General features: G+C 40.1%; 1 long non-coding RNA gene across 1 annotated transcript in view; it reads left to right on the top strand.

Annotated features, from left to right (window-relative positions):
• Nucleotides 1-333: 333 nt before the first annotated feature.
• Nucleotides 334-18,685, top strand: part of LOC131479581 (uncharacterized) — a 91,009-nt gene continuing 72,657 nt past the window's right edge. The window contains exon 1 of the long non-coding RNA XR_009244985.1: nt 334-471. This is a non-coding gene — a long non-coding RNA (uncharacterized LOC131479581). The remainder of the gene's footprint in view (nt 472-18,685) is intronic.

Below are 18,685 nucleotides of genomic sequence, written 5' to 3'. Positions count from 1 at the left end.
CCCACATCTTTTTTTTTGCCTCCAAGCATCCTCCTGAACATTTTCCAGCAGACGCAGGAGCCTACTGATTGAGTGGTCTTCAGTTCCTATGTGATGTTGCCCTAGCAGAATGCACTGAGTCTAGGATTTACCTCTTCTGGCCAAGGATTACGGGTCTTTCATTACCCCTATACGATAATAATAAGCGGAGTTATGCAGAGTTATTTGTAGTTCCTAATTTAGCCTTGTAATGCATAACAACTGGCCTTAATGAGACATTATGAGTAATATTAGATTAAATACCTTCTTGTAACTACAAACTTTGTCTTTTATTTCATTCGACCTTAGGAATGCCCGTAGCCAGGGTGATTATGTTTCATGGTGTGCTGGAGACAATCTTGGGCAAAATGTGTTGTCCTGGCATGCTTATCAGTGCTGCTCTCATTCATCTGCTACAGAAGTTTCATTTGTCCACTGTGTGAATTCATCATGGTAAGATCTTCAAATATTTGTTCTAATGGAGTCTTATCAGATTGGCTTGAATAAATAAAATAGAACAAAACCTCTGCATGACAACCCTTGAGTCCAAAGAAATATTAAATAATTGTTATGGCTTAAAACTAGGCTTTTATTCTGGTGTTACAAATGGGAGCTATGGAACAGGAGGCAATATAAAATATTTTCAATATGGAAATATGTCATATTAAAACAGTATATTTAATCATTTAAATTAAATCATACTGTGCTGTAATGGCATGGTAACTACTTTGTCTTTGGAGAAATACTATTGGTTCAAGATTATTAAAAAAAGTAGATGAAACTCATGATTTTTTGGAAATTCCTTGTCATATATATTAGCATAAAACAATAATTGCCAAATGATGTGATATTCTAGGAACAGCCCTTAGGAGCCCTGGAATCAAAATAATGCCATCGGTATCAATAGTTTTGATGTGTGGCTTAGTTTTAATTGCACTTAGGAGGACTTATTTGTTTTTAACATTTGAAAGCAAGTCTAAATTGTATCCAGTGGGGGCACTTAGAGTAGCAGGCTTTGGCACCTGCCTCAGGTAAGGAAAGTTTTTGTTTATTTCATTAGCGCTTGATGCTTTAACAGACTATGACTTTCCACTTACTGCATGAAGGGCTGCCAGCCATCCCTGCTGGGAGAAGCTGGTATGGGACTAGCAATGGACTTTTGAAAGAAGTTATTATGCCTTATATGGTTGATCTCCCATGCAAATAAAAGAAGCATTTCATACTGTAGCTAAATGGAGTAGGTATTTCATCCAGTGTAAATGTATGCCAGCATGCTTTCTGGCTTTTATCAAACACCGCATCTCTCTCCAAAGTAGAGTTCAAGTTCCCAAGTTTGTCTGTCTGTAAGGCAGCTGAGAGGCAGGGCTGAAGAAACTCAGACTCACCATCTGTATGGAAATCAGAGGGAATCCATCAGATCAGTGTGTGTTTATCAATAATTCCTGACACACTTATTATAATGCAGATTCCAGGGAGCCAACCTCTAAGTTGTCCTCGAATGGGAGCACAATTTCTGCACCACCAATGTGAGGATTGCTTTTTAAACAAGTAGTGTCATTCCGAAGCATGAACCAGCAATTTATTATAGAAGCACTCTTCCAGTCTCCATCTCATAATGAATTATGAGAAGTGAAAAGAAGCAACAGACATGGTCTCTTCTTAATGTGGTTTAGGAATGCAAAGATATCCACAATACTGATGGTTACTACTTGTGCTATTTCTAGAACACATCAAGCATGCTCTGTTTTGAGACTTTTGCACTTGGCTGTTTTCTCTGCACAAAGCACTGCCTCCAGATATCTTTTTGGCTCACTCCTTTATCTCCCTCAGGCATGCACTGAAATGTTGCCTTCTCAGTGAGATTCCCCCCTCTACCTTCAAGATCACAACTTCAGCGTTCTTTATAGTCCTGCCATCTTAATTTCTTTTCCGTAGTATTTAAACCATTTCATATGACACCAATTTTAGACCATTTTACTTATTTTATTTCTCTCTGATCTGAAAAGAACCTTTAGAAGGCAGGAGATTTTTCAGTTTTGTTCATAGATAAATCTCTAATGCCTAAATGTTTACAGTCACTGAAACAGCATTCAGCTGCTTGAGCTGATTCGAGACATGTTAGGGAAAAATAACTAATATTAGTGGAGAACTTACGTGCTAGGTATTGTCCTAAGGGTATCTCCTCTGAAAAGGCACTTAGTACCTGCAGGAAGTCTAGGAGGTAGGAATTATGATTATGTGCATTCCATTACAGATAAGGAAACCCAAGCCGAATATTGCACAAGATCATCCAGGTGGTACACGGTTGGGCCTGAAATTGAGTCTGGGAGATCTGATTACAGATACCAATCTGGTAACCACCTGCTCTGTTGACCCTGGTGATGTCTTTAAGATACTCGCTATGGATGATCCAGACACAGAGTTCTTACTTTAGTTTCTTGTGACATTTCGAAAAAGCTGAAGGTAAAACAGGGAAGCAAAGATTAACACAAAAGTCATTATATAATTTTCCCTCTTGTATTCTGTCTTGGGGTAATTTTTGTGTTAAGAGTCTAGTGGGGCCAGCCACATGCACAGCAAGTAAAACTGTCTCCTCTGATATCAGCATTCCATTTGGAACGTGGTTCGAGACGTGCTACTCCAACTTCAATCTCCGTCCATGCTCATGTGCTTTGGAAAGCAGTGTAACATGACATAATTTCTTTCAAATTAATAAAAAACAAATGAATAATAATAAGTAATATAAATAAAGAATAAATGATAGTAAAAGTTTTTTTAAAGGATTCTTTTATAAAGATGCACTTACTTACTTTGAATGTCAGAGTTACAGAGAGAAAGAGAGAGACAGAGAAAGAGAGATCTTCCCTTGGCTGGTAAACCACCCGAATGCTCATAAAAGCTGGGAGTTGGCTAGGTTAAAACCAGGAGCCAGAAACTCTCTAAGTCTCTCTAGTAGGTGCATGGACCCAAGCAATAGGGCCATCTTCTGAGAAGGCCATTAGTCGGGAGCTGGATTGGATGTGGAGTAGCTTGGGAAACAAACTGGAGCCTACATGGAATGCCAGAATTGTAGGTGGTGGGTTTACCCACTCTTGCACAGTAAGTTTGGAGTTATTTTAGAGTCTGGACTTCATTTTAGATCTTTACAATAGGATGCTAGACTCTACCATTGTCAATATCTGTAATGTCACAATACGCTTAAATAGAATAATATTGGACTTGTGGCTGTAACTGAAGGACTATACTATTGTAATAATTTAGGGGAAAGCAGTAATGGGTAATGGCAACTGGGGAGGGTGGAGGGAGAAATCCCTGAAACTATGGAACTGTATCATGAAAAAAAAAATAAAGCCCATCTAAACATTACCTCTATAGGGGTGACCAGGCTTTTGACACGCTGCTTACCACTCCTTTCCCAAAACAGACTATTCTGAAATCTCAGGGAAAATAGAACGCATCCATCCATTTGGAGTCTTTGAAAAAAGACTTGATCATTGATTTGGATCTTTGCATTTAATTATTTTGCTCATATGACTGACTGGGTATTTTCCAGCTTGATCATTCACCACCGCCTATTTGATCTTCCCAAAATAAAGCATTTGGTCAAAGATAACTTTAGTTACCACTGCTTTTTAATTCTTGTAAATACTAAGTGCATCTGAGTCCTGACCAAATCATGGTGATGACCTTAAGGCTCCTAGATAAATCAAATGCTACTGCATTTAGAATTAGAGGTATTGGCAGGAATGATGATTTTTTGATGATTGGTGATCATCTTTCCAAATTATGCCACATGTAAGCAAAAAATACAGTCACTCACTATTTTTAGAAAAATATAAGCTTTCAGTTCATATTGTTGGTTAATACTAAAGTATGGCCCTTGATCCATACTATTTTTGATCTTTAAGAAAGATAAAATTTGATTATTGAAGAATAAAATGCATCCAAGTCTTCAAATTCATTACCCTTCTCAACTTCAGAGACCACAGGCTGTTTCTGTCTTACCTTGATTGAAAACCACTTGATCTGGGCCCAGTGCCATGACGTAGTGGCTAAAGTCCTCACCTTGAATGCGCTGAGATTCCTTATGGGTGCCGGTTCTAATCCTGGCAGCCCCGCTTCCTATCCAGCTCCCTGCTTGTGACCTGGGAAAGCAGTCAGGGATGGCCTAAAGCCTTGGGACCCTGCACCTGCGTGGGAGACCCAGAAGAGCTCCTGGCTCCTGGCTTTGGATCAGAACAGCACCGGCTGTTACGGTCACTTGGGGAGTGAATCCTCGGATGGAAGATATTTCTGTTTGTCTCTCCTCCTCTCTCTATATATTTGGCTTCTCAATAAAAATAAGTAAATCTTTAAAAGAACAAAAAAGAAGACCATCTGATCTACTACCTATTTCAGATTGTCTTATAGGAAAAAGAAGAACAAGAGTCTTGGGATTTTTTTTTAATCTCTGAGGCCAATAAATCAGCTCCAAATAGCCAATATATGTTTCTAACAGCTATGCAGAATGAAGAGTAAGGAAATTCACCACTGAGCAATATTAAATTTGTAAAGATAATGGTAGAACAAAATTTTAATGCTCAGTGGATCATTATCTGGCAACAGTCCAATAGCAGAGCATAAAACATTAACAAATAAAAATGGCTTCCGAGTCCTTGGAGTTTTCTAATTGTTGTTCATTACAAAAAGCCACCAAAATCATCTTCAGCTGATTCATGGAGAATTAAGTAGATTCTGTTTAATAAAATTTTCAGGTCTCTAAATAAATTATGAGTGCATCTTGTGTGTTAGAAAGATACACTGACATTAGGAAATGGTAATGAACTGATATTTAAGAAAGGAGGAAAAATCCTTCCACTGATCATTCCATTTGAAAACGATTATAAGCTGATGAAATGAAAGTTTTTTCATGGGTAGATGTGCAACAAGTCATGAGTTGTGGACTTTAATAATATATTTTCTGCACAAGCAATAGCACAGCAATTAGGAGATGCTCATTGAGTAGAAATAATGGTAACTGCTTTGCAGATTAGGTTTGCTGAAGGGAGCTCTCAGACATACACTAAAACAACATATTCCAGGTTCTTGTTGGTGTGTAATTTCTACTTTATTTACTTATCATCTCAGTTAAAGAGGACTCTTGGCAGTAATGAGGCTGCATAGAATAGTTTAAGATGCTACAAATTATATCAAAGATAAATCTAATGATTACCTATTCTAATGACAGTGCAATCTTGTCTTTCCTCGTGGGGAAATTGTATGGTTGTGAGACACACATAGCTGGAGAGAGTGCCATGGTACAAATGTTTTCATTATTTTTCTGCCTGCTTTGCTTCTGCATGACTGTTCATGAAAGCTGGTAATTCATTCAAGCAGGAACCACTTACTGAATGGTTCACAAACCTTTCACTGGTGCTATAGTGCCTGTAAGCAACTTGGAAAATATATAAAAAACAATATGCTGCAAAACAGGATAGAAAAATTTTCAGCAAGGGAGAATGACCTACCATGGTGTTACCAAAATAAGGGGAAAGAAGGTCAGGTGGAAACTGTTTTTTACCACCTCATTTCAATTTACTGTAATTGATTTAAAAGTAAATACTCATGAAAGACACATAATGAAACTTCAGCATGGAATGTACTTCTGAGGATGTCTGTATTCAGTATGGGAAGAAGGCTGGAGAAAACATGGAAGATTTTAGTTGAGTTTTGAGATCTACATGTTATTTCAGTAATGATTCCAAGGGCCAGAAGGCATCGATCCTCTAATTTCTTTATCTTAATTTGTATCTTGCTCCAGATCAAAGCATTTTTTAAATAAGAATTTTCCCACCTAGACTTTTCCAACCAAATGAAGAAAATCTTGTGAAAGTAAACAACAGCAGACACTATATAAGGGGATATACATCTCAGTCAACAGGGCAAATTCAGGTGGCCTGGTGGTCTGTGTAGTCTGTACTCTGAAATACAGTGTTATTTTCCATAAAAGGAAAATGTAATTAAACTTATAACATTTGGTGAAATTCAGTTAATGCAGTCTTAAAAACTTTGTCAATTACAGTTTTTAATTCTGTGACTTAAATGCCTCTCCTGAGAGAGTACTTGCACTGCTGCCACACATGTGGGGAACCCAAATGGAGTTCCAGGTTTCAGGCCCAGCTCTGTCTATGGCAGGCAAATCTAAATCTAGATTTAGATTTAGATTTAGGTTCCCTAAATCTAGCAGTCAGAAGAGTTTTTATTTCTCTCTCTCTCTTCCTGTGTGTCTGTGTCTTTCCCTCTCTTGTTATTCTTCTTTCAACTGAAGTTTTAAAACTTCAAGAATAAACAAATACACAGTTTTCCTGCATCCTGCCTGCCATGTGAAGGCATGTGCAATTGATGTTTATGAAATGCTTTTCCTTGTATTAGTTGGCAGCAGCCTCTTTGATTATGTGGCTCAGGTTGAAAGGCTCCTTCTTTCCTACCTTCTCAATATGGAACATACTTCTTATCTCTAAGAGGTGTACATGGCAAAGAGCTCTACATACTCCCAAGACCCTGAGAGGTGTTGGGTAGGGGGTGCCAACCCACTGCCACTGCTTCCTCTGGAGCACGCTGGAGACCTCTGAAATAGGGCCTGCAGCCCAGCGACTGTCCCAGAACACAGAGAAAATTGACTGGTTAGAGGAAACCCACCCAGTACTTCTTGCTCAATAGGCACTTTAAGTAGGAATCAGTCTGAGCTTTGGACTCTGCTCTTGGTTCCTTATTCTTTTTTTATTATTATTTTTATAAATTTTATTTTTTTTATAATGATTACATGGTGGATGATCAATTCAGACTCTCAATGTGTACATATTCCAAGGGTTCTGTCCAAGTGATTTAGACAGTTCTGAAATGCTGCCAGTTTCATGGATCCAAGGATGATGTCACCTTCCCAATGTCCATTGGCTCCATTCACTGAGTTTTTTGCTGTCATCTTTTGTTTGAGGTCGTTGTCTAGTTAGTTTTGTTCTGTTCTTCTGCTACAGCACCAAATGTACTGCCATATTCTCCTTTTACAACAGGGCCTGGTTCCTTATTCTTTTTCATTTCTGATCATTAGTCCAGTTCAAGAAGCAAATAGCTTTGGATCTTGAGTAATAAGGTACAAGTTTTGTGATTGTCTTAGGATGAATTAACTCTCAAACTTTAGTAAGTCAATTCAATCAAGCTCAATTTCTCATACAAGTCCTGGGCCAGTGCTGTGATGCTGGGGGCCCTGCTCTGCTCCACAGCACACACTCTTCCATCTGCTGCATCTGATTTTCCACAAGATCTTGAAATCTTCCCTTAACAAGGAAAGAGAGCTCAGGGATTTCAAGAGATGTTTGAGGGAAATGTAGTTAATTGTAGACCTAGGACAAAAATCAATACACTTTTTGTATAAGAGGCCAGATGGTAAATATTTTAGGCTTTGGTGGCCAAAAATCTCTGTTTCTGCTATTCTACTTTGCTGCTGAGGCATGAAAGCAGTCCCTTTTGTTAGGTTTTAAACTTAAACTTCTTATGTTCTTACTCACAGCTGGTTCCTGTAGCCAAGTCGTCTTTTACTTTAAGCCAAAGTCACCAGACGTGAGGAGATATTAGAAGGTCCTTTTATTCCAACAGGGTAGGAAAGGGAGCAGGGGTAGGGTGGGAGGGAACAGGAAGGGAAACATCTCCTGCCAAGGTGGCAGGATGGGGGATGCCAAGGAAAGGGAAGAGGACAAGATGGAGGAGGATGGGGGAGAGCCAGGTAAAAAGGGGAGGGAAGAGAGTGGGTGTGAAGGAGAAGGGAGGGACTGTGGACCAGCCTCAAAGGATTGGTGATTGTCACAGGACTGGTGACTGAGATTGCCTGAAGGTGACTGGTAAGTGCACTGGGTTTGGGGAAAGGGCTGCGGGAGATTGGTGGGTGGGGTTCTCAGGTGAGACGCCAGGAGGTTACATTTCATTGGTGGATAACTGCAATGGCACGAATTTCAGAAGCAGTGGGAACGGGAAGCAGGAAGCAGTGCTGGGTCCAAGAAGGTTTGTTTGAATCACTTCTTATACCTTATAATATGTAAGTGGGCCTTGCTGTAGTCTAACAAAACTTTATTTCCAACAAGAAGTGGTAGGCTGAATGGGCCCAGCGAAAAAGTTTGCCAACATCACATCTGAAAGAAAAAGGAAAGTGGTTGGGTTGGCACTCTTGCACAGTAATCCAGCTAGCTGTGTGGTATAAGGTAAGCGACTCACCTCTGGGCTTTCATTTTTTCATCAGCTAAAGCAACAAAAAAGGAAATATCATTTGCCTTGATTTATCTCAATGTCATTGTAAAGATCCAGTGTGATAATGGGTCATTAGGACTGTGTCAACTATAGAACAACATGTGCACATGTTCACAAGTGCACAGAAAGGCTTGGCCAAAACAGCTGTGCTCCTGTTTCTCGAAGACACCAGATCCCTAGGGATTAGAACAAAGTAAGAGGAAAGCACCATAGTTGTTTTTCAAGATGCATAGTATTAGTTGAAATCATTCCTGGAAATCCAGTGGGCTTAAACTAACCCAATGTTTGGTTTATTCTTTCCATGAAAACCCCAGGTTGAATCCAACTTGAGAATTTAGCATAGTGAAACATACACACACACACACACACACACCTCCTCGAAAAACAAGAAAAAATCCTCTCTGTAGTTTCATTTTCTGACCTTGGTCATTTGGGGCTGAAGGAGTGACCCTAAGGAAATGAAAAGACTAAAACATAGATATTAATTGGTCATAAAATAGTATGTGTCTGTGCCTTTCTACCACTATGGAAAAGGAACCATTCCATGTGTCTTTCCTCTTAAGAATTCTTTTAGAGTTTATCACCTCTGTGATGAATCCACCCTTCCTGTAATAGCTCATTTTAATCCTTCCGACTGCAAGTACTCGTTAAACCAGAAACTGGTGTCCATGCTGAGGATATGATAGTGATCAAAACAGGCAAAAACCATTGCAGTCCTTGAACTTGGAAACATCTGGTATGCTTGGGCCTTTGCTCACATTGCCTGAACCTCTCAAACTTTCACTTGTTCTGTCCTCATATGATTAATTCTTACCTTTCTAATCTTGCTGTATACACCTCATATTTATATAACATGATGACTAACTTTATATGTCTAACTGGCTCGACCACAGCGTCCAGATATTTCATCATGTTTTTCTGGGTGGCTCGTTTGGGTGACCTTAACATTTAAACAAAATTGCCCACCATAATGTAAATGGGCTTTGTCCAATTATTTGAAGAGTTGAACAGAACAAAGACTTCCCCTGATCAAGAAGCAGTTCTTCCAGGAAATCATTTGAACTTGAGTTGCAGCTCTTCTTTCCATCATCAGCCTGCTGGCCCACCCCATCAGAATTTGTATTCATCAAGGCTGTACAGTTATATAAGCCAATACTCAAAATAAGCATTTCTCTACATACCCATCTTGTTGGTTCTGTGTCTCTGGAGAGTGCTGACTAATGCAGACAGCCTCTTATGGCTGTGCTGGTCTGGCCTAGAAGCTCTTCAATGCACTCCAACAGCGATTAGTTCTTACATAATCATATCCTCAATGCGCAGTCAATGAATACCTGTTTCCTTTCTGATATCCCCTACCACACCTTAAGCATCATTGGCACAGGTATGATCTTTTTTTGATAATCACTCTCCCAACTCCATAGTTACAAAGTTTGAAATTTATTGCGGAAGTATACAAGTTTCTCTTTAGGAAAACTTTGAGAAAGATGTACTCCATTTATCTACAGCTTCATAAGGTACATGAAATTCTAATCTGAGTTTTAAACATTCTCCAGTATGATCTCAGTAAAGCTGAGACAGGGCAAACCAAAAATAATGTGTTGTGTGGTGTGAGTGAGATCACGTCAGACATGTCTAAGGTTTATTAAGGAGTCTTTGTTAACCAAGCTTGGTAATAAGAGGGCCCACTAGAAATAGCAACACAAATCCATATGGCAATCCAGTCAGTGGTAACGCCAAAAGGAACAAATGGCTGTTACCCTGTAGTCCATCCATTTAATTGAAGACTTAGTCCCAGCTTCCCCAAGAATATAAGTTATCCTAAGAGACAAGCAACGAATAACCTGGACACACTTGCAAAGCCGCAGACATTCACCTTTCCTTGGCTTCTCTGCCCACATTCAACTACTGCTAGGCCTCATCTCTCCCAGAACTCCTGATAGTGCACAAATTAGAAATACAAAGCATCTTAACATTGCCATCTTCACAGTCCTGCCCAAGCAGTGAAAAGAGGGTGCAAAATACAGATACACAGAGGCCATCTGTCTTCAGAGTCTATACTGGCCAAGAGTCGGTGTGCCAGAGCAACAGAAGCCACGTGACCAAGAGAGAGAGAGAGAGACCCCCCTTATCGTGAGCCTTTATAGGGGCTTATGATGGGAGTTGTACAACAATGCAATACCACCCCCTCTCGGGTGATAGCTGAGAGTCTCAGGTGGGCAGGAGGGAACATCTAGGTGATGGTGGGGGAGTGGTTTCAAAGCTCATGACCCTGAACTAGCTGTCCTACCTCAGTATAAATGTAGGTTTGCTGTTACCTCAACTCTATTTCCAAGCCTATAGTTACATATTTGGGAGCCTTCTGGGGTCTGAGTATTTTCATTGATATTTTATTGGTTTGTTTCCTTTTGTCAGGAATTGTGTATAATTTACAGATATCCCTTACCAACCTTTTTTATGACATTTGCTTCTTTCAATCACTTTTGTTCAGAGATCTTATTACTTGGCCAGTCTATCAGTGTCTACAGTGGATCCTCGTCTATGTCTCAGAAATTTTCTGAAAAATGCAAATTTTCCCATTGTCCCTGCTAATAATACACATAGGGAAGAAGCTTCTCTCTTGATAATTCAAGAACCCTCTGCAATTTTTGCGACAATATTTTTCTGGAATTCAAATCAATATGTGTTGCCCTGATTTTCAGTAGAATTTTCTCTTTCTGCTCGTTGTTGTATCAGAAGGTCATTGTCATCAGAGATTCCTCCTATAAGATGGCTTATTGACTTTTCCAAGAGCAACACCACACTCAGTTTCTGAAATGGGCTAATGATAAGTCTGACTGCCTGCTAGTTTTTGTACAATTACTCCCTTATAGAAATGTTGCTCACAGCTTTAGTCTGTCTCTATCCAGGAAGTTAACCATTCAGAAAAGAAACATCAACATTCTTTTAGCTTCTTGCTGATGGAGAGTGCTTTACAAAGGAGAAAAGGCTGCTGGTATAACTATGAGTCATTCTTGCCCAGATCTCCTGTGACTCATTTTCCTTCGTTACATTGAGCAGAATCAATAGCCCTTCAGTTTTCTGAATAGTAGATATAACTGCACTAATGACTGCCTGTTGAACAAGTTCAGCTATGTTCTAATTTATTTATTAAGCAACAGTAAAACAAGTATGAAGTACCCATCATTGGCTAATGGGAGGGTAGTGATGTTTCTGCCCATGAGTCAGACCTAAAACACAGCCTCACTGGGTTGAAAATGAGAAGATGTAGTAGCCTCTTTTGGTTGAAAATGGAGAATCAGGGTAACAAAACAATTTAAATTTCAAGGCTCTGCTTTCTCCAGGTTTTAGGTTGTGCCAACTTAGCAACCATGAATAGCTCCTGTATAGCTACTATACATGAATAGCTCCTATACAGGCTATTCATTTTGTAAGTGGCAGCTTAACCTTTTATGCCATAATGCTCACCCTTATTTTTTTGTAAGGCATAATTACAAAGAGATAGGGAGAGAAAGAGAGATCTTCCACCTGCTGATTCATTCCCTAAATGGAAGCAATGGCCAGAACCAGCCAGGCCAACTCCAGTAACCTAGAATTCCATCCGAGTGTCCCACTAGGGCAACAGGGTTCCAAGTAATAGGGAGGGCCTCCTTCTGTTTGTTTTTTTGTTTGTTTTTTGGTTAGGCACATTAGCAGGGAAATGGATTGGAGGTAGAGTTACTGGGAGTTGAACCTGTGCTGATAGCAGATGCTGGAAATGCATGTGGCAGCTTAACCAGCTGCATTAAATGCCAGCCCCCTCATTACAGTTTAAAAAGAATGTTAAGGGAGCCTTACTGCACAGTGGACCAGCTGCCACCTGTGACACTGGTCTTCCATCCTAGAGTGCTGATTTGGGTCTCAGATGCCCTGCTGTTGACCCAACTTGATGATGATGTGCCTGAAAATGCAACATAAGATGTCTCAAATGCTCAGGACACTTTTATGCATGTGGGAGACCAGAAGGGAGCTCCTGATTCCTGAGCTGAGCCTGGCTAGCTGTAACCCAGCTGTTGCAGCCATTTGGGGAATGAACAGTGTGTGAAAGTTCTCTTTCTCACATTATCTGTCTCTCCCCATTGCTCTACATTTCAAAAATAAATCTTATAAAATAGAGTAGTAACAACTAAAAATATAGTTTTGTGGTGACCATCTATCACAAAAGATGATCCCATGTTAGGCTTTATAAGAGAATTTCCAGTTGGATAGATATAGGGCTGAATTCATCACTTGAGAGAGTGACTTATTGCCAGTTATTTAACTTTCCTGTCTCAAGTTTCCTCACCTGCCAATTAAAGATAATAATATGCCAACTACTGAGGTAGTGTACATGCAAAAGTGCACTGATATTTTCAAAATTTCTATTTCTCCTACAATTCTTTTACATTCATATTCACTTTTTTTTTTAAAGATTTATTCAGTTTATTACAAAGTCAGATATACAGAGAGGAGGAGAAACAGAGAGGAAGATCTTCCATCCGATGATTCACTCCCCAAGTGAGCCGCAACGGCCGGTGCACGCCGATCAGAAGCCGGGAACCAGGAACCTCTTCCAGGTCTCCCACGTGGGTGCAGTGTCCCAAAGCATTGGGCCGTCCTCAACTGCTTTCCCAGGCCACAAGCAGGGAGCTGGATGGGTAGTGGAGCTGCCGGGATTAGAACCGGCGCCCATATGGGATCCTGGTGCGTTCAAGGCGAGGACTTTAGCCGCTAGGCCACGCCGCTGGGCCCACATTCATATTCACTTGAAATTCATCCATTTTATCTAAGTGTTTCAAATTTACATGTAGGTATTTTATTAAATTTCCTCATTTCTCTGTTAGTTCACAATTGTAGTTCTAATTTTGTGTCTTTGTGGGCTACCGAAGTAATTAAATCATGATGATGATGGTGAGAAAAGGGTTTGTTGATAGAGAGTTAGGAAAACGTGATATACTTTTTTTTCCTGCCCAAAATGTATTTGCAGAGTATACCTTAACCGCTAGATAATCTTGGGGGGCTTTGAAAACAGTTTTGAACTACAGTTCCTGATTTTTTTAAGGAGTAACCAGAAATCAGAGAAAACATTAAAGTGATTTCCATTTATGTGATTCCTTTATATCTACCAGTAGCTTACATGAAGGGACACTTAGTTTAGGTGAAAATTGTTCTTGTCGTCACAGCAAGCAGGAGGACTCTTTTCCGGGATCATTGACTTTTGTCTGTACTTCCAAACCTTGATTATTTCAAAGCATATTTTTGGGTACTATTAATTAATAAGAAATGCATTCCTATTGTTATATAGTACTTCATTACTCATACATGTGGGAATTTTTGTTCAGTAATGAAAAATACACTGTTGTGATCTATTTAACATCATCTCCATTTACAAAATGCTGAGTGTCAGAAGTAAACTGACCATACTAGTGGACATTGATACTTTATTTCCATAGCTAACAAGGACAGGAAATTTGGATTGTCCCAGGAACATTAGCATATTGTTCAGTTTGATCAGAGAGATTATGGCTGCTTCATAGGCCACCTGTCTTGAAATGTGACAGATATGGAACTAGAAGGCAAATTTTCTAATGATTCAATGGAGGACTATGCTAAAATTTCTAGGATGGCAGGTTATAGGCAATTAGTCCTTGAAGTCTTTATGATTATATCATGAAGAAGTACAGAAAAAGATGTCACATCAAATAGATGCTAAACTCTTCTTCTAATGTGTTGGGCTTGCCACAAGGACAAGGAATTGTAATTTTAAGATGAGATTCTTCGCCCTTATTAATTAATGGATTCATTTAATCATTCACTTAACAGACCTATGCTGAAACTTATACTCATTTATCCATGTCGCATAACAAACCACTCCCCAAATAAATTGCTTGAAACATGATGCATTTATTGATTTTTAAAATTTAATTTAGCTTTTTAATGAAGGGAACAGATTATATGTATTTCGTATATCCAATTTCAAGAACATAATGGTGCTTCCCACCCTCCTCCATCTTTGCTTACTTTAGTTTTTGAGATGACATACTTTCAATTTACTTTATAATCACCATCCTAATCCTCCATTAAATCAATAATTGAACAAGTAGTGAATAGAAACACGATTGTTCTTCAGATTGTACAGACCAGGGCTATAAAGAATAACCAGTAATTTTATTTACCCATTTTTCTGTGAGTCTGCACTTTTGACTGGATTCAGCTGAGTGGTTCACTTGCTGAATTTCACCTGAGCTCACTCACAGGGCTGCAGTGAGATGTAAAAGCTCAGTTGGGGCTGATTCCCTCAGCAACTTTACTCACATGTCCAACAATCAATTCTCCCTGTCAAGTGATTGTAAGAGGTCCTCCTCCTCGACTGAGTTGGCTCATCTGTTTCCTGTGGCCAGTCATCCACAAAGACGCTAACCTAGGTTTCTTCACAAGGTGGCAGCATCACTTCCAGAAGATGACAGCAGAAGCCTCAGGGCCTCTGAGAGCATTGGTGTGGAACTGGCACGCAATTATTCAGCCTCATTCTGTTGGTCAGAACAAGTTATTGGGTCAGGTGTCGATTGTGAGAGCAGCAAGTACTCTTGCATAGAAGAGAAAGAGAGGAACTCCTGGTTAGTTTCTGAAATCTGTTAACTATTAAACATCAGAATATTAGAATGAAGTGCAAGCACTGATTTTCCCTGGAGAAGTGGACAAGGAGATAGAAATTGCAGAGGGGGCCCGGTGGCATGGCCTAGCAGCTAAAGTCCTCGCCTTGAACACCCCGGGATCCCATATGGGCGCCGGTTCTAATCCCGGCAGCTCCACTTCCCATCCAGCTCCCTGCTTGTGGCCTGGGAAAGCAGTCCAGGATGGCCCAAAGCTTTGGGACCCTGCACCCGTGTGGGAGACCAGGAAGAGGTTCCTGGTTCCCGGCATCGGATCGGCGCAGCACCGGCCCGTTGCGGCTCACTTGGGGAGTGAATCATCGGATGGAAGATCTTCCTCTCTGTCTCTCCTCCTCTCTGTATATCCGGCTTTCCAATAATAATAAAATCTTAAAAAAAAAAAAAAAAAAGAAATTGCAGAGCAAGCTGGAGGGTACTTTGATAGAAGCATGTCCATGAGGTTGTAGAACACAGAAGTAGAACTGTTAGCTAATTCAAACTGGAAAAACTAGAAAGATGCTCCTCTTAGCCTGGGAATACGTATTTTCCCCATGTTTATTATTTTATGCATAGCTCAGGGATCAGATCTTAAGGTCACAGAAATATCTCTTTGACTTGACATTGAGTTTGGGTATGAATTCATAAGAGAGAGGACCAGTGGAAGAGGAGGAAATCTTGTTGTTAAAGATTTATTTTGTACAAAAGGCATATTTACAGAGAGAGAGAGAAGAGAGAGAGTGAGAGAGAAGAGAGAGAGAATCTTCTATCCATTGGTTTACTTCTCAAATAGCTGCAGAGGTGGGCGGGTCCAAAGCCTCTTTCTAGATCTCCTGAGTGGTTTCAGTGGCCCCACATCTTGGGCTATGTTTCTCTGCTCTCCCAGGCACATTAGCATGGAGCTGGATCAGAAGTGGAACAACCAGGACTCAAACTGGCATCCATATGGGGTGCTGGCATCATAGGTGGAGGCCTAACCTACTATCCATAGCATTGGCCTCAGGAGAAATATTTTTACATGCTCTTCTCCCACTTATAAATGGAAAAAGAAGGGTAATGCCAGCATCTCATATAAACATTGGTTTGAGTTCTGGCTGCTTCATTTCTAAGTCAGCTCTCTCCTAATGGAGCTGGGAAGGTACTAGTAGGAATGAAACCCAAGTATCTGGGCATTGGGCACCCATGTAGGAGACCTAGAAGAAGCTCTTGACGCTCTTGACTCCTGGTTTCAGCCTGACTAAGCCCTTGCCTTGAGGCCATTTGAGGAGTGAACCAGTGGATGGAAGATCTCATTCTCTCTTTCTTTTGCTCTGCAGCTCTTTCAAAAAGAAGAAAAAAATCTTCAAAATCCCCAACAAACCAAGTTTGGTGTTGTGATATGGTGGGTGAGCCTGGAATGCTCACATCCCATATGGGTGCAGATTTGTTTCCAACTGCTCCACTTCTGCTATGACTCTATACTAATAGCTGGGGAAAAGCAGCAGAAGATAAGTGAGGTATTTGGATCCCTGCCACCCACATAGAAGATGTTCCATAGGAGGAGTTCCAGGCTCTTGGCTTTGACTGGGCCACCTGGAAAGTACAGCAGTAGATGGAAGATCTATTTCCCTCTTTCTCTCTCACTCTCCTTTGCCCCAACCCCATCACTCTAACTTTCAAATTAATTGATTAATTAAAAACAAAACAGAACAAAATGGGCACTTGAGATTGGTAGTATTAAATATGAACAAGAAGAAGACTTTTTGTTTTGGGCTACCATTTCTCTCACATTTATGTTATACTTTGAAGGTTTGTGAATTCTGACTTTAGTTAACATACATGATACTAAATACTCAAATCACGTAAAAGTCTGTTCATGAAAGCCAGATGTAAGAATAGTAAATTTGCTGAAAATTCAGTAACTGACCTGTGTACCTTAATGTAGCATCAAAACAAACAAGAAAACCCAAAGCAAAACAAAATGGGGTTGAATTAAGGATATTTGGTGAGTGTCTTCAATTCCAGCCAGGGAGCATCGGATTGAAGGAAAGAAAAACCTTGCTAGATAATAAAGCCAATTAGATTTATTGTACATATGACAGTAGGGAATTCTTTTAATCACATATTCTCAAGTGCCTTTGGGAACTTGGACGATAATAAAGTGTATGCTGAGAGGAATCAGTGACAGTGTTCTCCCAAAGGAGAAAAAATGATACCGAAGTGCATCATTTTAGTGTTTCTTGAGGGACTCAGAAGAGCAAATCTCACAAGCAGGACATGTAGAGCTTGGACTGGAAACTGTTCAGGAAAACTGCTGTGATACCTGGCTAGTGTCCTTCTGAGAAGGTCAGTTTGTAACTGTGTAAGGTAGGACAAAAGCTACGGAGGAGAAAGTGGACTTGCTCACTCCTCCTGGGCTGGGCAGTCCATTCTAAGTTATGCCTGCATAGCACAGGGTGACTTTGTATGCTGTGTCACTGGTCCTAGTTAATGGGGACCAGACTGAGGTCAGAGAAAGTTCCAGATGGTTGGGTGCAAACTATACCAGTTAGTGGCCCAGATGGCTCTAGCAATCAAATTAAATTCTGGCTATCAATCAGTGAGCATATATTTAGCACCTATTATGTGCCTGACATCGTGAGGATACACAGGAAATGTTAAGACCGGTTTCTTGTTTAATTTGAACTTGTATGCATATGTAAAGAGCATGAGAGACTGAGAACAGAAGTTAGCTTCTCTTTCTGTTTCTGTGAAGATGTGTAAAGTAAAACACCGGGAAATGATTCATAAGTTCATAAAACTACTCCTTGTGTGTTTGGTATAGCAGAGAGGCGGCAGAAATATGATCAGGTGATTTCTGCTGGTGAGAAGATGCAGTAGTGAGACATGCAACGTGAGTAGGATAAAATTACTGCCGCAAGGTCTCAGCATCTCATTTGTTAGCCATATTTCATTGTGAATAGGCATGGTAATAGGCAGTCTATATTGGGCAGTAGTACTATCAACTACTTTATATGCTTTATACATATTATGACTTTAATTCCATTGCGATTTTATGAAACAGTGACAACTGCTCTTTTAGGATATGGGGACAAGTAGATTGCCCAAGGTCACAGAATCAGAGAGCATCACAGGATAATACCACTCATGGATTATCTGGTTACAATCAGATAACCATTTGCCCAATCCTTATATTCACTGGGGTTCCTGGTTGTAGACAAGGGAAACCAAATATGGTGAATTGAAGCTGGAAAGCAATGTGTTAGAAGGATGTCCTAGATTTTACAGACAAGCCAGTATTTCCTGAGAACCAGGAACCACAAACTGGAAGCCAAAGGATGCATGTCTTCAAACTCTATAGAAAAATGTCATGAAATAGCAAGGGAAGCTACTGTCAATGTTACCGTAAGTGGTCACTTGCCTCATATCTCTTCGGATTTCTCCATGTTCAATCACTGCTAATAGTTACCCAATTCTCCTTCATCTTCATGGCAAGACTCAATTTTAAATTGACAATTCTGGGAGGAGAGGGAAAGAATTTCACTTCTCCATTCATCTCTGATTCTTTCCTTTTTTTGAGAATTACTCTTGTTGAAAAATGGTGTTAGCATGCTAAGTAGTCTCACAAAGCACAACCGACACCTGTCCACTTTGGGTCTCTCCAAAATGCTTCTGTATGTTACTGAAACATTCAAGCCGATTTCTCTCGGAAGTCCCTGATGATGAAATTTCCTACTCTTCAGTGA

Source organism: Ochotona princeps, chromosome 2 (assembly GCF_030435755.1).
Source record: "Ochotona princeps isolate mOchPri1 chromosome 2, mOchPri1.hap1, whole genome shotgun sequence".
Taxonomy (NCBI): domain Eukaryota; kingdom Metazoa; phylum Chordata; class Mammalia; order Lagomorpha; family Ochotonidae; genus Ochotona; species Ochotona princeps.
Note: the sequence above shows the minus strand (reverse complement) of the source record. Positions and strands in the feature narration are given on the sequence as shown.